The sequence below is a fragment of the Camelus bactrianus genome, chromosome 12 (genome assembly GCF_048773025.1).
Source record: "Camelus bactrianus isolate YW-2024 breed Bactrian camel chromosome 12, ASM4877302v1, whole genome shotgun sequence".
Classification (NCBI taxonomy): Eukaryota; Metazoa; Chordata; class Mammalia; order Artiodactyla; family Camelidae; genus Camelus; species Camelus bactrianus.
This window is the reverse complement of record NC_133550.1, coordinates 23,564,897-23,588,298: the sequence shown is the minus strand read 5'-3', so window position 1 is coordinate 23,588,298 and position 23,402 is coordinate 23,564,897.

The window sequence follows — 23,402 nt, the reverse complement described above, 5'->3', positions numbered from 1 at the left end:
ACTACTGGCAAACCTTGAATTCTTGACTTGCAGCTGCATAAGTCTGGTCTCTGCCTCCTTCTTCACATGACCTTCTCTCTGGGTGTATGCGTATGTGTCTGTGACCAAATTTCACTCTTCTTGTAAGGATACTAGTCATTGGATTAGGGCCACCCAAGCCAGTATGACTTTATCTTAAATTGCTTACATCTACAAAGACCCTATTTCCAAATAAGATCACATTCACAGGAACCAGTTGGGGAGGTTAGGACTTGAACATATCTTTTTTGGGGGGACAGGATTCAACCAAAAGCGAGGAGCTGGTAATTCTGGTTTCCCTGAACTTGACATTTATTGGTGTACATTTAACAGTGCGCAAGTTCTTTTTGCCCTAAAGTTGGGGCTTGAAAATAGACCAGGCCCATTTATTTCCTGCATCCAGGAGTAAGTGGCTCTGCTGTGCTTCATTTGGCTGAGAGCCATTTGTACCCAGTAGGTCTACCCACACAGGAGAAGCAATCTCTGTTTTCTGACTCAGTTACAACTTTTCCTGCAACTGGGTAAATAATTCAAGTGGGGCCTATACTGCAGAATGAGCTGCCTTCAACTCAGAGGGAAGAGAACAGAAAACCTCACTTTCGCTTCAGATCTATTTATTTATTTTTTTGCTCTTGTTTTGGGGGGAGGTAATTAGGTTTATTTATTTACTTATTTGTTTCAATGGAGGGTCTGGGGATCAAACCCAGGACCTTGTGCGTGCTAGGCATGCACTCTACCACTGAGCTATGCCCTCCCCCCAGCTTCAGATATAAGCTGCATTCTCCAATGCAGTTTACCAGAAGCACCACATTTAGAGGGATCAAAGCATGCTTATCTGGTTTAATCAAGTAGTACTTCATTCTTCATTTAGGTTGTGATCCTGTGCATGTTCCAACAACATGCAGATGTTTTCTATCTTATTTTGTGGCACCTCTTCTCTAGAAACCCTAAGATAACAGGATGGCCACCTGCAAGTCTACTTCATGGTGTATTTGATCAGCCCGACCTACATGGGGATTAAGACTTCTAAAGAGGAAGGACAAAACTTATGTTTGGAGAGTGTCCTAGGTGGGCAGAGAGCTCACTTGAATAAAAACAACAAAATGAAACACACATATGTAAAATTAGATATAATGTGTTTATAATATATATTTCTACTGCTTATTTTATACATGTTATATTACACATACATTTATATATATAGGTAACTAGGTAAAGGTAGTGTTAAAAAGAATGATAAAGCAAAGAAAGGCTATAGATAATGTTTATAAAGAGTGCCATTCAGAAAAGGTGATCAAGGGAGAAAGTGACATTTGAGCAGAGATCTGAATACAGTGCATTAGTAGCCATGGTAAGATCTTGAGGAAGGCCAGTCCAGACAGAGGGAATAATAAGCAAGCATGGCTACAAGTGGGAACATATATAGATGCCCTATATGAAGGGCCGAGCAACCTGACAGGCATGAACAAGAGGAAGAAATGAGACCCAAGAGGGACTCAAGATCTGGAGCTTTTGACCTCGTACAACCTGACAAGGACTTGGTACTCCAGTCGAAGCTGATGATCCCTGACATATTTTGAGCAAAGAGGTGACATTTCATGATTGAGGCTTTGAAGGCTCACCCTGGCACAGTAGGGACAAGGAAGCAAGAATGAAACCAAGTAGGTGACCACTACAATAGTGCAGATGGAGAGAGGATGGTGAGAAGTCAGAGTCAGGAGACATTTAAACCTAGAGTAACAGGCTTGCTGATGATCGCATGTGGTAGGAGAGACAGAGACAAGTCTCAACTGACTCCAAGTACAGGGTGTACGGTTAAGTAACAAGCTTTGCTAATTGTACTGGGTTGAATAGTGTCCCCTCAGAAGTTCATGCCCATCTGAATCTCTGGAATGTGACCTTATTTGGAAATAGGATATTTGTAGATGTAATCAAATTGTGATGGGGTCACTGGATTAGGAGGGGCCCTCATCCAGTTACATGTCCTTATAGAAGAGGGAATTCAGACACAGAGACACATTCACAGAGGGAAGAGGGCCATATGCAGATGAAGACAGAGACTGGAGTGATGCAGCTGCAAGTCAAGAATTGCTGGCGACCACCAGAAACTCAGAAGAGGAAAGGGAAGATTCGTCCCTAGAGACTTCAGAGAGAGCATGGCCCTGCTGACACCTTAATTTCAGATTTCTAGCCTCCAGAACTCAGAGAATAACTTTCTGTTGTTTTCAACTATCCAGTTTGTGGTAATTTGTTAAGGCAGTCCTAGGAAATAATGTACTAATTAAGGTGAATACTGCTATTTTTTTTAATTTCCCTTCTTTGAGTGCTAAGAGCATCTTTCCATAAAACTGCAGAGCAATAGTTCCTCTTTTTTCTTTTCTTTCCATATCCTTCGCCTTCTTACTGATTTGTGTCTCTGTATTTTCTTATTGACTTGTCTGATCTCTTTTATAAGATCTTTTATAAGGTTTTAACTCAAGGTTACATTTCCTACAATGCAGTGAGGTAGAGTAGGCTTGGTGGTCTTTTGGAGTCTTTTCAGACATTCTGTTCAGTATTTAAGCACATATTTTCAAAAGAAAAAGCATGGTTATTTGGAAAAGCATTTTAAAGAAAGTTTTTCCAAAACCAGAATTGCTTATTTTACCTGGATGGTATTGCAATATTGGAATGCATATTTGCAAAGGTATTGCTTTTAGTAAAATAAGCAAACAAAAAATTAAACATTCCTGTGAAATATGTGTTCTTTCATACACTAACTATAGTTGCATATGAATTTTACCTCTTCATAGAAAAAAGCAGGCTTTTCTGGTGTTTTGTTCTGTATAAAGAGAAAGCAGAAGAGAAGAGGGAACTTAAAAATTACTGGCTTAGTATAAAAAAATGGATTAAAACAGAAATCTTTTGGAATAAACTCTGAATATAATAAAATAAATACAAAGTTTTTAATGTGTCTGATATAGTATGCATTTTGAAGCTATGTAATTTCTTTCAAAAGTTGTTGTTTAATGTCTTAAGTGTGAACATCATATTTATTGATTTTTTTTCTGATTACCTACATTAAGTTGGGGCTAATTCCAACTACTTATTCATTCTGTGAAGGAAAAATACTGCAAGCCATATCAGTAAACAAAGAATGCTGAAGCCATCAAGTCATCAGCAGCTGCCGCCACCCCCCAGTGAAGACAAGCCTGCAGCCCAGCCTCTGCCGCCGCTCACAACGGTGCACCCTGAGGGGACTCAGAATAAGAAAGGACAGGATATGGGCCCTAGATAGCGAGGTGCTTGTCAAAGGAATGAATTCAATGAGCCCAAATGTTTGCTTCCTCCCATACATAGAAAAGCGCTAAATTCTTTAACTCGAGATGCCTGGTTTTCTTTAGATAACAAGTAATCTTTTATTGTTCCAACTCCCTGGTCTTTGTTGTAAAGCTCCTATATATCCTGGCTCCTCCCCTACCTCTTTGGAGCAGTCCCTCAGAGCAATCCGAGAGGCTGTCGTCCCGGCTCGAAGGGGTTCCAGTCCTCAGAAATGTCCGCCAAATGAAACATATAACTCTCAACTTTTAGGCTGTGCATTTATTTCAGTAGACAATTCATCAGGTTAAACTTTTAAATGTCTTCGTAAATATCTTTTGATCTTTCCTGTATGTATATACTATTTTTTTTTCCAAATTAAGTACAAGTTTCCCCATCAAATATAAAGCCCAAAGTTATGGGCCATACCAATCTACTTCTTTTACACAGGAAATAATTTATACATGGATTGAGTTATAAAAGGCTGTTGAGAAAAATTACCTAAAACTTAAAAATAAGGCATAAGTGTCACTGAGTGTGATTTCACTGTGGTACCAAAGCATCATCCAATCAGCCTGCTTAAGGGAATTTTAGAAATTGCAATTGTTTGACTCACTCTTTGCTGTTAATTGGGCCCAGACTCCACAAAATTAAATGTTACTTTGTCAATGATTGTTAAGTTGCAAATTATTTTTGTCTGGTAGGGAATCAAATGATGTCTGTCTAGTAGAAAAGATAGCCCAAAAGGTTATAGTTTTATTATCCTGAAGAATATTAATCAGTGTCCTAGTCCTTTAGGGCTTCTATAACAAAACACCACAGTTGGGTAGCTTATAAGCAACAGAATTTACTTCTCAGAGTTCTGGATGCTGGAAGTCTGAGACCAGAGTGCCAGCATGGTTGGGTGAGGGTTCTCCTCCAGGTCACATGGCAGAAGGAGCTAGGTATCTGTCTGAAGTCCCTTTTATAAAGCTCTAATCCTACACATGAGACTTCCACCTTCATGATTTAAGTACCTCCAAAGGCCCCGTATCATCACCTTTGGGGGATTAAGATTTCAATATAGAAATCTGGGGTGGGACACAAACATTTAGACCGTAGCAATCAGTACTTAGAAACCAAACTTAGCAATCTATTTTCAGTGTTCTTTCTTCCATGGACTGTTTACAAGTCTCTCCTTCCCTCTTTGGAACCAGATTTACCATTCAACTTATTTCCGCTTAAGCAGTTAAATATCTTCAACATGTGCTCACTGTTCATTTTGATGAGAGTTTTGTTTTTAACGCTTTAAAATTTACAGTTTGATTAAAATGAGAACCTCTAAGAAAAGGCCAGGCAATGACAGCTTTTCCTTCCAAAGCTATGATGGCTTTGTCAAGAATAAGAAGAGTCTCAGAAACCCAGCAAAAATTGGGAAATAAGCTATTTCTCTTGAGGCATGTCTTTGCCTACCTTTCCATGCCCTTTCATTATGCTGTAGGTAAACTGTTTCCAGATAAACTTTAAAGTCTGGCACAGATTCATCTTTCTTTTGTTTGCAGGTTTGAATAATCGAGCAATCAGTGTGAGCAGGGAACTCTAGGAATAGCTTTTAAAATATTGGCTACTAGTCCATGATGTTTTTCTGGTCTGTAAGGGGACCGTGTTGGAGAGTGATCTCAATATCACTCTTAGGGTAATGCCTTTCTGCGTCCTTCATCTACTTTGGGGCTTCCTCAGGTCCTGCCAGCAGGTGCGCAAGCTAGTAAAGATTTGCCCGTCTGGGGTCATAGATCCCGATGAAGACTAAATTCTTCAGAAAACTTTTGAGGATCCTTTCTGTGTTTAGAAAATTCTATAATTTTGGCCCTTAGTTTGGTCCTTGATCCAGAGGTGAAGTACCTACCCAAGGTGGATACCCAGGATGTAGCCTTATTTTAAAAGGTGACTGATCAACATTCTCTGTAGAGTGAAAAGGCAATTCAGAGCAAGGCTTAGTAGAGTGTGAGTACTCAGGTAAAGCAGGATTGACGTAGTCACATCCATCTTATAGACTTTTGTTTTGAGTACCTCTTGCGTCTTTAATTTTTTATTAGCCTTTTGCAAGATAAGTATTTCAATGAAGCTATGTCGGAATCTTGAAACCTTTTGGAGACTTCTGCAGTCCAATTAAAATAGGTATCCTGTTCTGTTTGTTTGATTTGGGAACCCTTGCTTTCAAGTGCATTTATTTAGTACATTTTTCCCATTGTTAAAGATATTTAAAGCTTCCATGATCACAGTTCTTTAAAATAAGCTGCTGTGCTGGGAGGTGATGAACTCAATTCTTTGGAACTTGAAGATGCTTTTTTTTTCAGTTGAGTCTCGGGTCCTTCAGAATTAAATGAATACCTAAGAGAGGTGTGCCGCTGGGTTGGGAGCTTTGTGGTGTTTCACAGTGTACTAACTTCTCCCAGCATGAGAGTCTTAGATTTAGGTGGTCAATGCTCTAAGCACATGATCTTTACCTACAAATTTTGCAGCTATGGTTTCTGAGATTCCCATTATCAACAGGTCTATTATTCCTTTACCATATGTGCACATTAGCAGAAACCAATAGTAAGGAAGGAAGCAGAAATGTGGACACCAGCAATAACCAAAAAAAAAAAAAAAAAATGGTATTGTGGTCTGGGCAAGGGCTAGGGACTGGAGTTCCAGGTGGACTGATCTGCCAGCTCAAGCTAACCCACTAAGTCCTGGACTGCAATTGTGGACCATCCAAGGTCTAAGGACAGGTGCTCTGAGAGAGCCTCTTGTCAGTCTAGACTGACCTGTTAACCCTGGACTGGAAAGCCAATGATAGCGAGAGCATGGATTCCAAAAACAGAGTTCAGATCCGAGAGGAAATTACCCACAGCTGGCTCTTCAAAACAGTGAGAAAGACAGAACCCAAAGGGTTCAGTGGGTATCAACACCTGCATTTCTCATTGTCTCTGGAACTCTGGCTTCCACTGCAACCACCAAGATTCAGTGATTCATGAATCGGGCAGCATCTAATCTAGCAGGTAGAAAGGAGCGTGAAGAGCTATACAAGGCAAGAGATTTTATAGGCAGAAGGGAGCAGGAGCAAAGAAGTTTTATGAGGCTAAAAAGTATATTGGTTATTGAAAGTTTACTTTCCTGAGAGAGGATGGCAAGAGTCTATCAGGCTGACCACCAATACTGATCAGGTGATTCTTGATTGAGTGGCTTAAGATTCCATTCCTGGGAGAGCCAAAACTGTGATTATGTTAAATCTGTTTGATGACATGGGCCTTCCTGTAAATGACTCCATTTTGAGCCTGTTTTCTTTATTTTTGATAGGACTTTGTTGGTATCTAGGTTGCATAATTTTAGAAAGTCCAAAAGAGTGGCCCTGGCTCTCATTAGCTCCCACATCAAAGAGTCACGATGCAGACATCTGACTACTTGTCTTCGGACTTTCCCTCTTGAAGAGTGCTCAGTGGAAATCCACGGTAGAGGGAAGGCATCTGGGTACTGCTCTTTGCACTGCAGAATACACTAATTCACCTGTACTCTGATTCAGGGCTGCAAAATGAGAATGAATTAAACAGACCCCGAAAGGGACCCCATCGTAGGCATCATTTACCAGCCAGGGTGCAACATGATGTGTGAATAGAGTCAGGTCTCAATTCCTTAATTTTTTTTTTTTTTTTTTTTTGGTGGAGGGGAGGTAATTAGGTTTTTTTACGTATTTATTGTATTTGTAATGGCGGTACTGGGGATCAAACCCATGACCTCGTGCATGCTAAGCATGTGCTCTACCACTGAGCTATACCCTCCCTCCTCAGTTCCCTAATGTTTAATAAGAGGATTGGTTTAGAATGACGTCGAAGTTCTCATATAGTCCTAATGTTCCATCAAGTCTTCCCCCTCCCATTCTAGCCCTCAGTGATCTGAAGACATCTCCATGTGTCTTGTATAAATCTGCCATCATGTTATGAACTTTGATTTCATCTTCTTTCATCTATTCAGACTAAACAATCATAGGTATTTTCTCATACAGAAGCTACTTTATCCTCATATTACTCTAGTGATGTGTTCTCTCACCTTCTCCAGATTTGTTAAGTCATTTTTAAAGTTTCTTGACCCAGAACTTCTCTTCACTGTCTTAGAGTCAAAATGCATTTTAAAAAAAACTAAATAAGGCAAGCTTCCTGTTTCACAACTTGCTTCCTTCCTAAAAGCAGCTGGTGTTTTATTGATTCTTTTGGCCAAAGCTCACCCTACACTGGTATTTTCAAAGCCTAATGATGTTCTTGTCTTTGCTAAGAGGTGAGCCATAGTCATTGTCTTATAATAGAGTGTGGACTATTGTTACCTCAATAGGTTATGCCACTTTTGTCCCGACAGAACCTTATTTGACACTTTAATGCCTGGCTGCGTTGCTTGGCTCACAGATAACTGCTCTTGCTACCTTTTAGGAACTGCCATATTCTCAAGGGGAAAGCAGGAGGAAGAGAATGCCTTCCTCAAACTACTTAATATCTTTTCATCTTCCTTCCTACGTCATGCTCAAGAACATAAATCTCAGCAGTCTCTAAAATTTCACAAACAGGATTGTATCTCCCGGTGTAAATTCTGGGGCTTGAACATTGAACTGTCTCAGAATAGTGAACAATGCCTGTGGTTCTAGAGCTGGATGGGGGATTTTATGCGAGTGGCTTTGACTCTGCTACATCAAGCTCATGAATCACATGTGACTCCTGTCCCTGCCCTAAATACTCTACTGCTGTTGAGGTAAAGCCATACTAGAGAGTGAGAGGGACACCTGTAGGCTTCACCTCTATGAGGCCATTCTTGATGCCACCTTGTTGTGTTTTCTATTACATGATGTGTATTTATTTCTTTTATTGTTGGATAGTCAGTTACAATGTGTCAATCTCTGGTGTACAGCACAATGTCCTAGTCATGCATATACATACAAATATTCGTGCTCATATTCCCTTTCATTAAAGGTTATTATAAGATTTTGAATACAGTTCCCTGTGCTATTATACAGAAGAAACTTGTTTTTAAGATGCAGTTTTGTAGAGAGACTAAGATCACATGCTCTTCAACCCAGGATGCTCAAGGGCTGTGTTCCTCAGTCTCACGGTGCCTTTGCCTGCTCGCCACAGAGGGCATTTGAGGATAAAAGGGGTGCTAGTATGTGGGAACTACTTTGTAAGCATTATTACTGTAAAAGTTTATATGCTGAGAGAAAGGAGGAAGAGAAGAGAAAAATGTCTGCAGTGCAAGAAGGAAAAGGGATTCTGTCATATCTCTGTCAATGCCTTCCAGTCAAAGACTAGGAACACCTGTGGCTGAGGACTTTTGATTTATTGTTTTTGGCAGCACAGGAGAACACAAGCCTTGAAAAACTAAGGGATCTCAGTAAGGGGCTAGGAAAAAATACTTACTGTAGAATTTTTGCTTGCATTAGGTGGGTTGCAGAGGGTCTTAGGAAGGAGGTTTTGCTTTGCATTGGTATCCAATAATACATATAAATAAAAAATAAAAATATAAATGTTAGAGAGTAGAAGTAATTCTATGAATAGATACCTAAATAGATCTTATCTAGGTGAAAAGGCTAGATCTAGGCTAAAGATATGATTGGTAAAGAAGCAGAAATCGCTCCTGTTAGCCAGTGTCTTAGTCTGTTCTGGCTGCTCTAACAGAACATCATTACTCTGAGTGGTTTAAACAAAAGAAATCGATTTCTTACAGGTCTGGAGGCTGGGAAGTCCAAGATTCAGTGTCTGATGGAAGCCTGTTTCCTGGTTCTCAGGCAGCATCTTCTTGCTGTCTTCACATGGCAGAAGGAGCAAGGGAGCCCTCCGGGTCTCTTTTATAAGGGCACAAATCCCACTCCTGAGGGCTCCACTCTCATGACCTAATTACCTCTTAAGGGCCCCACCTTCTTATATCATCACATTGGGAATTAGGTTTCAACATATGAATTCAAACAGTCTATAGCTGCCAGACAGGGAATATTTGGTTATTTTGGTGAATTGGACAAAGTTCATGTTTTTGTATGTGTTCAGACATGATTGCATAGTGTTCCAGTTTTTGTCTTGATCTATCATAGTCATAGAGTGGATTTGTCTGATGTTAATGTTTTATGAATTTTAGGCTCAATAAAACAGTTAAGACCTAGCTGTGAGAGCCAGGTCAGCTCTCGGCATCACCAAGGCCTGAGTGTCAAGAACCATGATCATATTTATGTTAACTAAGATTCGTAAACTTCCTTCATGTCGTGTGTAGTTTATTGATCTCTTTCTTTACGTTAAACTTATACTCTTAAAAAAATTAAAATGCCCCTTCCTCTCAAAAACTATTTTGTTATAAGAAAATTACAAAACACAAATAAATCCAAATATGTCAATAACTCAAAATTAATAATTATCAAAGTTTTGGCACATGTGCTCCATCTATCCATTTTTCCTTCTCTTTCCTGTTGCTGAAGCATTTTAAAGCAAATAATAGACATTATCTTATTCCATCCCTACATATAAATTTCTAAAATTATAGCTATTTCCTTACATAGTCATAATATGTTCTTTCCATGTTGAAAAGTTGAAGATGATTTTAGAAAAGATTGCTTCTAAGCTGCTCAAAGTCCACACTTTGGGAGGAAGGTGTATTATGCTTTCAAAAATTTTATTAATAGTTATTTACATTTTTTCATTTCTAAGTGAATCAGCAGCTTAGAAATCTTATTGAATCATTCTTTTTTTTTAAATACTGAAATTTCAAGAACATAGGATTTTTAGAGCTGTGTACCATTTACGAACAGCTTGTTTTTTCTTCTGAATGACTAGCATGAGAGAAATAAAGTTTTAAATAGTTTGTGGCTCACACAGGAAAGTAGGGCATAAAACTAATTGCGTAAAATGTTACACACATTTTTAAAAAAAGGAACAAATGAAAAGGAAACCCAATGAATTACTAAGCTTTTAATATTTTAACTTCTAGGTCCAATATTTTTCTTCCAGGAGTTTTGTCTGGGGCATTTTTGTAAATTTTACAAGTTTCTTTTAATCTTTCTTTCCTAATGTGTCATTTCCTTTAATTGTAAAAATAATAAGATGCCTAGGCTACAGGAGAGTTTTAATGAGCAAAAAAAGAGAAAGAAATTAAAACTACCCAGAAATGCCAATACCCAGAAATAGCTATAGTCAGTGTATAGATAGATTAAGGTAGGTATAAATAATATTCTGTTTTTATACCTTAACATCATATTATTCAGTGTTTCAAGTATATTATTCCAACTTGTACCATGACATTGTCTACTTTTCAATTTTGGGGATATTAGTTTTTTTTCTTGTTTTTTTCTCATTTGCTATCGTGCATACTGGTTTTTAAAAGTTTATAAAATTCTTCCATTTAAAATGTGCAATTCAATGGTTTTTCGTATTTTTACAAATACGAAAAACCATCAATCGATTTTAGAACATCATCATCTTTAAAGAAACCCTGTGCCTTTTTAGTTACCCCCCACCCGCTATCCACCCATCCCATTTCTTCCCTGCCCCCTAACTCTAAGCAATCGCCACTACCTTACACGGTCTTTTGTGACTGGCTTCTTTCATTTCACATAGTGTTTACAAGGATCTTCCATGGTGTAGCATGTCTTAGAACCTTATTCCATTGGACACACCACCTTTCGCTTATCCTTTTATCAGTTGACAGCATGCACAATGTTTGACGTTAAATGACCTAACACATATCATTACATTTCTATTATTATTGTTTTATTTGATATTAGAATTTTAGAAGTAAAATTACTTGAATAAAGAGTATGAGTTCTTTCAGGGCATTTAACACAAACTATGAAGTATTTTCAAGTTTATATAAAAAAAAGGTATCTCAGTTGCTGGTTGAATTTGCATTTTTTTGATTACTTGGGGGGATGAGCAATTTTTCATGTGCTTTGATTAATATTCTATTAATTTTAGTGTATTTTGCAATGCAATTTTTTTTCTTTATTGCTTACAAGATCTTTTTACCAAATGAGGATCTCACCTTTGCACATATGCAGTCCTGTCTCCATGTATCAATCTTGCTCTTTCTTCAGTTCACAGTTTAAATGCCACTTCTAGCTAGCTTCCCGGGATGCCTCAGTTCAGGTTAAGTACCCCCTACACTGTTCTGCCTTGTATCCTTGCAAGTGATTGTTCAGCTGACCTTTCTGCTGGTTTGGCTATGAGCAGGAGAACTGGAGAGTTTCCCAAACAGGGCTGTACATGGGTTCTGTGCCCAAGGGCACCAATTGAGGAAAACCAGTGGAGCCTGACCTCCAACCCTTCTTAAGTCCACAATCTGCAACCAACAGGGAGCACCTTTGTCTCTAGTTTCTACAGAGGAAACTTTTGGGTAGCAGCAGCGCGGGGATGAATCTGTGCTGTGGGCCATTGCAGCTTCAGTTCCTATATGATGTCAGCCAGAACTTAATACATGTGTGTCAAAAGAAAGAAAGGAGAAAAAGAAAGATGAAAAGCTATTAACCTTTTACTTACCATATATTTTGCAAATATATTCCTTCTGTTTGTCCTTTGCCAAATAAAACTTTAGTGTATTTTTACGTATAGGATTTAAACATTTTAAATCGAACTGAATGTAATATTCTCCTTCATGGTAGACCTTAAAAAATGTATACTCAGAAAGCATTTCTGCACTTTTATTTTTCACACGTGATCCCATAATCTACCTAGAGTTTATTGTGATATTTATTCTAATGTGAGGAATAAACTTGATACCATCCTCCAACAACTTGAGTTTCTTCCAGACAATTTAATAATTTATTTCTTCTCTGTTGATTCATGATGTTTCCTGATCACTACTAAATTCTCATACACACTATGTTCTACTCTAGACTTATCAGTTCTTCACCATTGTCTTCAAAGGACTCATATTCTTCCAGGTAAATGACAATTTCCAAATGCACCTATTTTAGGCAGCTGTGGTATAGAAGAGCATTGTGACTGACTAGCATATTACTTTGTGATCTCTTTTGTTACATCCTTATCTCAGGATATTTTTGAATTTGATTTAATCAGAAGCTCTGTATTTTAATTCAGCTTTAGAGAGAATCGTCCTTTTCAGCAAAACTCAAATGCAAATATATTCTAATATTACAATTATTTATGTACAGCCTTAATCTCTAAAATAAGCCTAACTTAGCAATTTCTTTGCTTACTTTTCCATAAACCCCTGACTTCCAGTTATGGTGCCCAGAGGTTCTAAAGCTTACAACTTTGTTGGAATGAAAGATTTTTTTCCCATTGCTTATTTTTAAAAATTTTGTATTTATTTTGGGGGGAGGTAACTAGGTTTTTTTTTAAATTTATTTACTCATTTTAATGGAGGTACTGGGGATTGAACCCAAGACCTTGTGTATATTAAGCATGCACTCTGCCACTGAGGTGCACCCTCGCCTTTCCCATTCTCATTAATGTGAGAGGTCACAAAGACACACTCGCCTCAAACTCTTGCTGTGAATGGATCTCACATTAAGAAAGTCACCGTGAAGTCATGGATCATTGTGGATTAAAGCTCTGCTTCTCCTGTGTCACAGCAATCCTGCATCATGAAACATTCAGTCTTGTCTCTTACCCTGGAAGATGACCAGAGTCTGCGACGGCTCCCACCCCATCGACACAACTGAAATCAAAGAGTTGATACATGGAGTCAGTGACTTCAACCAAACTGCAAGCTTGCTGGCTTTCAAGGACCAGGGACTGAAACACATAAAACAACCTATGGCTATGCAGGTCCCTCACAAAGACTGCCTCGATTACCCACAGAAGACCAGACCACATGGTAGTAGGTTAGTAGGTATTAGACAATATCATGTAGTCTTCAGCCTATGTCATGAGGACCTGGTGGGCGCACCGTTGGACATCACAGAGCAGGGAAAATATGGCATTTACATCAACTCTTTGGTAGTCCATCTCAGGGATCCCAAATAAAATTAACCCAAGCTGATAAAGATTAAATATAACAAAGTAGTAGATACATTATCAGGCTAAATAAACTCGAGCACATCATCTTATAAACTAATTTTACTCTCTAGCTGGCTGTGAGATTAATTGTGGAGGTTGACTTTTTTTCCGTCTGCTTCATTCCACTCAGGGGTACGAAAGGCAGTTTGAAATATCTTTTTGCATCCATTGTCTGCTCTCCAGTGTTTGTAACTTTCATTAAATTTTAAGCTACAACTCTGTCACACACTGTGCACAGAAATTCAGCTGAATAACAACGGTCCGTTCATCCAGCTGCCTTGAACAGGTAGAGCATTCTTTGGAATCTTTCCAACCTTTGGAAAATGGAAATTTTGGGCTATGGGTAAGGCAACAGTCCCTGCATTTGAACCAGTAACTACAAAGTTAATGTTTAAACAGGTTTAATTTTCCAAATGTTGATGACATAGTTGAAAGTTTTTTTGTGTGTTTTTAATATGACTGTATCACATTTTTACTTTAGGAGGGCTTAACTTACTCCTCCCTTGGGCAAACCACCACCAGTGCCAAGCTCCATGTTGCTTGGGTCTGTGTAGTTCTGGGTGGGTTGTAAGATCCTGTTGTCTGATCTAGTAAATCAGTTAATCTGCTTAGTGTTTGAAGGTAGGCTCATTTTTAGAACCGAAATATTAGAAGGTGATGATACAAACCTAAAATGAAAGTAGAAGTACATTTCCCCTTCCTTATTTTACACAGAAGCAGACCTGAGCTGCTGCAATCATGGGGATGTTTGATATTGCAACAAAGGAAATGAAACAGAGATAAAGGAATCCTGTGCAACAAGGGGCCATTTTCAGGTAACAGCCAGACTGGAAATGGCCCTTTTCTCGGTAAACACACTTGTGACTCAAAATTTTTCTTACTGCTTATTGCCCGCCACAGCACTGACACCAATGAAGAGCCAAACCAGCAAATTTACAAATCTCAGAGGCTATTCTTGCTGAATGAGTAGCTGTAGCCAGCGTGTATGCAAAGGCAATGGGGGAAAGAAAACTCTAAAGACTTGATGACAGTTTGCTGGTATTAAAAGTTTGTGCAATCACTCAAAAGCCCAAGTGGGGAGGGTGTAGCTCAGTGGTAGAACGAACGCTTGGCATGCACGAGGTCCTGGGTTCAATCCCCAGTGCCTCCATTAAAATAAATGAATAAAAATGCTAATTACCTCCTCACCAAAATAAATAAATAAACAAGTAATTTTTAAAAGCCCAAGCCCTTTGGCACTATTTTCAAGGCCATGAGTGACTTGAGACTTGGTAAACTTGGTGGCTTCTACAGACTCATTCATTCTCGCTACTCCCCACCTTAGACTCCACGTTTATCTCACTTTCTCCAGCATGCAGTGCACTCTGTCCTCCCCAGGCACGTCCCGGGAGGAACATTCTCTTGTCTGCCTCCCTAAGCCTGAGTTCAGTGGTCTCCTATATCTCCCCTAATAAATGTAGCTTACCCTATTGTTCATTATTCTTAGTGTCCTCTCTTTAATTCTACTTACTAGCTTATCTGGCTGCTAGGCTGTGAGCTTTGGCTGTTCACCATTTTATCTCAAATGGCTGGCCTCTAGAAGTCTTTCAGTAAATATTTGTTGACTGAGTGAGTTCACTGCAGAAGCATTAAGGAGTGTACATTTAAAATTTGAAGAATCTTAACAGCAGGGTCAGATCTCAGATGGCACAGTTGACTGTGCAAATATCACAGCAATCTTTATTTTCTTTAAGTCAGCTGAATTCTAACCCCACACTGCCATTCCACCGGATGGTGGGCCATTCAGTCTCTGTCATTTAGGGGCTAGATCCTTCCTCACAGTTGCACAGAATCAGAGTTGTATAGTGACCCAGGAAATGGCTGAATGGGCCCTGGGGTCCTTCTGGTCCTGCTCCTTGTCCAGGCCTGCAGAAGGCTTCCCCATCTCTGCTTTTGGGCTACACAGGGGTTCAGGGATCTGAGCTGCTTCTGGGAAGCCCCTGACCAGAGCTCAGAGTTCCTAGTTGCACCTGGAAGGAATTTGGTTTAAAGCCTGATCACTGCCCCGTCTCCTCAGCTCTCCCATCCCTCAGCTTGGATTTTTTTTTTTTATGAGGTTTTTGGGAAATCTTACCTCCCCCACTCCCTTTCCCTCTCTCCCCCAAATAACACCTTCTCACTTCCACTGGCACTTAACTTAATCATTTACAATAGGGTAGGCCTAGAATGATGATCTCTAGGTCCATCCATGTTGCTGCAAATGGCATTATTTTATTGTTTCTTTATGGCTAAGTAGTATTCTACTGTATAAATACACCACAACTTCTGTAATCTAAGTAAAGTAAACCAGAAAGAGAAAGAAAAATATGGTATCACTCATATGTGGAATCTAAAAAAAAGATACCAATGAACTTATTTACAAAACGGAAACAGACTCACAGACATAGAAAACAAACTTATGGTTACCAGGGGAGCTAGGGTGGGAAGAGATAAATTGGGAGTTTGAGATTTGCCAATATTAGCTACTATATATAAAATAGATAAACAACAATTTTTTTCTGTATAGCACAGGGGACTATATTCAATAGCTTATAATAACCTACAATGAAAACGAATATATGTATGTATATGTATGATTGAAGCATTGTGCTGACACAACATTGTGAACGGACTGTATTTTAATTATAAAAACATAGGGTAGGCCTTAGAATAACAAAGGAGGGAAGGAATCTTTTTTCTGAGTCCCATAAATCTCGAGCAAGAAACACAAAGGGCATAAATAACCAGTTAGAAATGAGAAGTGGAAGGAAAAATACGGAGAGTAAAAAATCCAAAATAACTTCAAACAATGATGATAATTACAAAGTTCTGCCACCTCCTGACTCACCTAGGTGACGATTTGGGCTTGATGGTCCAGGATGTACATAATGTTAGATACAGGATCAGAGATAGTGCAGATGGGCAAAGAGGATCCGAACCACCTCCCTCATGTACAAGCTAAAGCGGGGACCGATTTCTAGAAAAGAACATCTGGAAATTAAAACCCAAATACACGTGTTTTATTTAAATTTTTTTCCCTCTCTCCCTTTCATACATATATGATGTTTATATATACATTCATGTGTACACATGTATACGTAGTACATTCTTTAGCACTATAATATCATAAAATTTTTATATAATATAACGACTATATAATATCATCAGATATCAATTTAATATGTACATTATATGGCATATAATAAAATATGTACTATATAATATACAATTATGTATTATAATTATATGTTATGTAATAAACATGCAATGTGTACTATATATTATATGCTATTTGCATATATGTATATATTTATATGCTAAACTTATATATAACAGACAAATATATAATAAATTTAACAATGGGTATTCCAAGAAGCTAAAGGAACTTCAGAGACAGATTTATTTCAAAGACAATGAGACAAGATTCCCCACTGGGGGAGGTATTTCTGAGAATACTGTGGTATCTGTTATGTAGATTGTCCTCTAGTCTGAGGACTGCAGGAATCAGGTAAATAAAACAAAAATCACTATATCGTTAATAACATTTGCTGAGGCATATGTTGCGTACAGAGGGCATCCGCAGCTTCGGTATCAGCAGAAATGGCTATGATAGCAGGACGTGGCTGCTGCTTTCGCAGGACCGGAGGTGGCGTCCCTGGCTCAGGCAACAGAGACCCACGTGCCCTCAGCATGTGGGCGGCAGTAATCATCTTGCTTTTGCTGTGGCAGAAACATGGGCAATCCCCCATTCACTCAATATTCACTGAATTAAGGAAATTAACTAAACTCTGGGGACAGAGGAGTGAGAAAAACTCATGGAGTATTGTAGAATTTGCAATCCAATCAATGCAGAGCAGTCAAAAATAAAGTCAGTTCCTACTTGGTAGCCAAAAGAAAACTTTAGGGGGCACGTGTGCTGTACACCCTGGGGACTCCAGGAATATTTGGAAGAACAGGAAGAGACTGACGCTGGCCCAGAGCAGGGGGTGACAGCCCCAGAGAACTGCTATTTGTCTGCTGTGACTCACTGTGGATCCCCTGTCTGGTGTGGCCAACAAAATGTGGGGTTACACTCTATGGTGTGTAAATTCACTGTGTAGGAACCCAGATTCAGTTCTCAATTTTCAGAACAAGTCTTCTCATTTTGTGGACTCTGCATCGTGAATCAAAGAGGCTCTTACCTGAGGTTTTGATCTGCTTTCAGCCAAAGCAAACCCTGTCAACCTCCATGATGATGACCTGTCCCTGGACCTGCCATGTCACCGGGGGCTTCCTCCCTTTCTGCCTCTGAAGAGTGATGACTCCTCACAACCCAGTCCTTCCTGCTAAGAATCATCTCCAAATTATGCAGTTACATGTTTGAGTCCTGGCCCATCTCTTCCTGAGGGAATTTATAGCTTCTCGATCACTATTCCTTGAGAAGTAGGAGTGATAGCTGCCTCTTAGAATTACATAAACCAATGATGTATGTAAAATGTCTTGCATAAAGTAGGATTCATAGGTGCTCAGTAAATGTTATGTCCTATTATTTCCAGTGGCCCATCCATCCCCCCTTTTATTTTCTATGTAGCCATCAGTGACAAGAAATTTTTCCTGCCCTATGTAGTCGTTGCTCAACGCTAAGGAAAACGGCTTTAAACTTCCCCCAGGATGTTTCCATGATGTCTTTTGAGCCAAAAGTATGAAGAAATAGCCCTTACATGAGGCGCACTGTCACGCTCTCTTGGCTAGGTCTACATCTGCAAGCTGTGGTTTCTCTGTCTTCTCTCTTCTGTAGCAAGTGCTCTGGGCATTAAGAGCTCATATTTTTAAAGAATTTTTACTTCTCTTTGGGATCGTTTATAGACAGACTGTGTATGTGTGTGTGTGCGTGTGCACATAAATGCATAACAATAAAAAAACCTGATTTAGCGTTTGCAGCCAGCAGAACTTTTGTTACCACTTACATCTCCCCTATTTCTCTTATTCGTGCCAGGCTTCTATGTTAGTGAATAATAAAAATGGTGAAATGTGATTTTTTTGTATTGGTATGACTCCCCTGTGATTCGCTTTTTTAGTATTCTTTTTTCAGCCTTGTGTCTAAAGAACTTGTTATAATATTCCTAAAGGACAGAATACATTTTGATGATAAAATCCGACTCTGGATGCTTATATTAACGTATTATTTATTTATTTTTTATCATAGAGACGTATCTTTCCATTGCAATTAGTACTAACTTGTATAGAAATGTCCTCTTCTGTTTATTCTTCAAGTCAGAAAAATAAAGGTGGAAATTCTTTGATGTCTTATCTGACTTTCTTTTCAAGCAACACTATTTTATTTTTAAAAGATTTTTTAGTACCTTAATATTACTGTCTACAGTAGACAGAGCACAAGATTTTTTTGGGTAATTTCTGTTAATTGTTCAACAGTTGGGTTGAGTCACAGAAGAAATCTGTCAGCAAGAGACTGACATAGCTAAAAATCCTTCCTATTCTGTTCTATTCTCTCATTCCCTCTGCAGACTTTTTATCTTGGCAGTATTTGTCAGTAGATAAGGTAAGGAAAGGGGCTAATCTCACTTGCTCGTAATCATCTTCCTAGGACGGTAGCTGGTGATCAATACATATACACTGAATGAGTAAATGAAGGGAGAAATTGACATAGAGAAGAAGACGGTCACCTTGACTGTCAGTACATCAGAAGTTTGATTCTATTTTCTATCAGAATTTCCCCCTTCTGAGCCTTTTCTTTGGCAATTGACTTAAACTGCTTTCTGTATCTTGGTGTGATACGTCCTGTTCTGTTTTTCCTAGTTCGGCTCTGGTTTGGGGTGCGTCCCATGACTGATGTTGGAAAGTTTAAAAGATTATATGAAATTCCAGGCAGAGGAAGACAGGCACAGTCTGGCTGGCTCTCCTTCTCCCAGAGTGTGCGGCGAACCTGGCATGGTCCCCTGTGCCCCTGGACTTGATGGTCCACACACCTGCCCTATACAGTCAACACATTCACATTGAACTTGTTCAAGGGCATTCACATAAACCAAACTTAGCATTCCAAGTAGTGCAAAACAAAAATGTTAATGTACTGATTTACAGTAAGAAATACAATTGCCAATATCACCTGCATAGTGCATTTCTTCCCTGTATTATTAACAACAAAGACTAAAACTTTTTGAGAAAACTACAGGGAAGTCAACTTATAAACACTAGTGGTTTGCTGAGTATGAATTCAGAAAAGTGACTACATGATTCCAATGTTTAGAAGCAACAAGCTACCTAGCTAAGGTACTCTCCCATTCAACACAAATTCAAAACTTTCCTTCTTCTAATGTTCCAACTCCAACATGTCCCATCCTTCACATTCACAGATGACCTCACACACCTTCCATGTGACAATGAGAACTCTTCTGATTCCCTGTTATTCCACCTACAGACTTACCTGCCTCCACAGGTGCCCCTTCCTCCTTCTTTTAGTTGATTCCAAAACCTTCCTGAGATTAATTCAGGTCTTGTTATTTATACTCCAGATCCCATGCCCACGAGGCCTCCGCTTGAGTCCGTTCAATAGTTTCTCCCCTCTTGGCCTTTTCTTCTAAGTTTCTGTATTATAAGGCAATATAAAATGCCCGCTCTTGATGCCACCCCCAACCCCACCTCCAGGCTATTTGCTTTCTTTGCTGGATTGAACTTGGAATTCAGCTCATTTGTGGTCTGTGGTCTGAACTTCAGCACACACTACTCTCCTGGTATAGCTCTTGCCAGGGGAACCCCCCATCTCTCTTCTGGGAATGCTGAGACGGGGTGGCACCCTTGCCCCTTGAGCTTACGGTCTCCTTGTTCTCTCACGCATCGTTCTCCATGGGTTTTCCTCCTAGCTCTTTGGCTATTCTTTCTTTATCACCTTTTTTTTGGGCTCTTCCTTTCCTGTCCCACATGTTCTTTTCTTCTACAGCTTTTTCTAGGAGATTTCATTTTTCTTTCTGGATCATTTATGATTTTTCAGTCAGAAGCAACCCTCCAAAATGTGCAGGCCCACATTTTCCTTTTATCTCTTGACCTTTAGATAAAGCCACTTACTACTTGTATGCACCACAGACATGCAACATCCCTGATTCTCAAACGGAACTTGTTCCCTGCCTTCTTTCCCCTCCCTGCTGGGCCTTGCTCCTTCTCTGGTGGTTCTTGGCTTGGCGAACGGCACCACCATCACTTAACTGGTACATTTCCTACTTCTTCCTTTGCACCTTCACATCAAATCAATAACCAACTTCAGTCCATCCTGTGACTGAAATTTCTTTCAAATTCATTGCTGTTTTCCACTACTATTGCCATGGCCACAGTCAGGCCATCATCATCTCTTTCCTGGATTCCTTTAAGAGCCTCTAAACACAATCTTTCTTTCCTCCCACGCAGTCCGTTCAGTATCTTCTCCCATCCTAAAAGAATACCCTCGACATAGAAATCACTTGAAAGCACAAATCTTCGCATGTCACTATCTTAAGCAAAACTCTGCAGTGGCCACATTGTTTTCCTTAGGTAAAGTCCAAAGGCCCTCACGTGACTCCCAATGCCCTTCGTGACGTGATCTTGGCTCATCTTCCCTGCTTTATTTATCTCCCACCTGTCTTGCAATCATGCTGTAATTCAGCTACCAGATCTGCCTTGAGGACTGAAGCTTTATCCTGCTAGCTCCTGGGACTACTGTTGGCAGACAGCCCTCAGCTGTCATTCCTTTTCAGAATGCTTTAGTTAAAAAAAATTCTCTCACAAGGTCGTGCCATTCCCCATTCCCAAAATTACCACTAGCCAATGACTGGCCCACTTGGAGGAGTGAAGACCTGGTCCCATCATCTCAACTCAGAACCACTCTGAGAGTCACCTCAGCTTCCAGGGCCCTGGCGGGCTTGGCTGAGCCCTCTGTTGACTGTATCACAGCCCAGCTCCTCTCTCTGCTCAATCCTGCTTCCTTCCCTCCCTTCCACACTCCCTAGTAAAGAGCACTCTCTACTAAACCTCCCCCAAACTAATCTCTGTCTCAGAATCTGCCTCCTGAGGAATCCAGCCATCATCAACTCTGTTTTGCACTCCTAGCTCTTTTCATGCTGAATCTTGTTGAGTTTCTAGAATGCCTGTCTTTCTCTGTCACTTCTAGCCCTGTGCTTTCCAGATTAAAAGAAAGCCTTCTCTCATTTTGTTTTCCTATTCCAAAAAGTTCCCTTTAAAAAAAAAAATTGGGGGGGGGGTAAGGTAATTAAGTATGTATATATGTATTTATGGAGGTATTAGGAATTGAATCCAGCACCCTGTGCACACTAAACATGTGCTGTTCTACCACTGAGCTATATCTTCCCCTCCAAGAAAGTTCCCCTTTTAATGTATTCTCATAGTAACCTATACGTACCTCATCATAATACTTATCACTTTAGCACTATAACATTCTTGTGTTGTAAATTCTATGTTTACTTTCATATCCCAAGTGCCTGGCACATGACAGATGCTCAGTAAACAATTGTTAAACTCATTCATTCATTCATTCATTCATTCACTTATAACAGGGTAGCTTCATCAGAGGGTCCAAAATCCAATGGTCAAGACATACTCTCCAACAGTGCAGTCTGCTTTTGCTCCACTTGTCTACTAAAATTTATCTTAATGAGAACCTCTCCCAGGTGGACATTATCCAACTTTGCCTATTCTGTTCTTTATCTGTGTTTTTATGGTTGACCACCAATCCCCTTGAGAGACATGTATTTGTTTTTTAGATATGTTAATATATTTAACTAGTTAAACATAGCATTGCCAGCCTGGGTGTGGTTGTGTCTTTTGCAGAGATTCTAATGTATTACTTTTTATCTCATCTGCCTTTGTTGATTTTATGCTTCATTTTTCCCCCCAAGCTCTTGTGGGGTTTGGGAGCTCTCCCCTATGGTTCCCATGTTCTGGCTGCCAGTAACAACAAGGACCTTATTAACATTTTTTCTCTCCGGGCTTTTTCTGCTTTGCAATGAAACAAATACCTTTTCTAACAGTTGGTAGCAACTTATGTTTTTTAGCAGGATTCTTGCTTGTTCATGGGAAGAAATACTAGTTTGGGGGGAAAGGTGACACTAATGGAGAGACAATAAGAGGCAAGAAGTAGATTCCGAATGTTCTTTCAGATACTTGAGAAGTCAAAATAATACCTTGTTAATATCCCCCCGAAAAACAATACCTGAAGACTAACCCCACTTGTAAGGCACTCATTCCCCATTCGTGCTCCCCACTCAGTGGGCACAGCACTTGGGCTTTGGAGATCAGCCTGGGTAGAGCCCTTCTCAGTAAGGTCTCCGAGTTACCCAACCCAAGGGGCACTTCTCAGTCCTTCCTGCTCTTACCTTACTAGCCAGCACTTCCCTTTTACATTCTTCCTCCCTTCTCCCTCTTTCTTCCTCCCACCCCCTCACTGTACCTCCCTGGCCTCATCTTCCACTTTCACTGTGTTGTTTTGCTTCAAAATTGTTTGAATGTCTGTCTTACTAGATGTTACCAAATGCAACTTCACGTGCCTGATGCACTGTGAGGCAAACAAACTGAAACTTGGAGTTTAGAGCAGAGAAAGGTTTTTTGCAGGGCTGAGCAAGGAGGACAGGGTAAGGGGGTGGGGTGGCTTGTGCCCAAGAAAACCCCAAACTCTCCGAAGGGTTTCAGCAAAGCACATTTTAAGGCCAACTGAGGGAGGAAGGTCTCAGGGTACGTGATCAGCTCGTGCACAGCCCTCTGATTGGCTGATGTGGAGGTGACGAGGTGGTCAGCACCAGCAACCCCTAGGCGCCAGGAGTTCTGGGGGCCCTGTTTTCTTGATTATCAAGTAGTTAACTTCTTCCCGTTGGTGGTGTTTTTTAGCATCTGAAAAACTCAGGAAATATATATGAGATACTATTATCTGGGTACTTCAGAGAGGAGCTACAACAGAGGATATGGGGGAGGGGTCTGTCCCAGGAAGGCCCCACAGGTTCCTGCTCAGTTACAAAGATTGTGTATTTCTGGTCCCTAACACACAAAGCAGGGCTCAGACACAGTAGCTACACGATAGTTTTTGGCTTA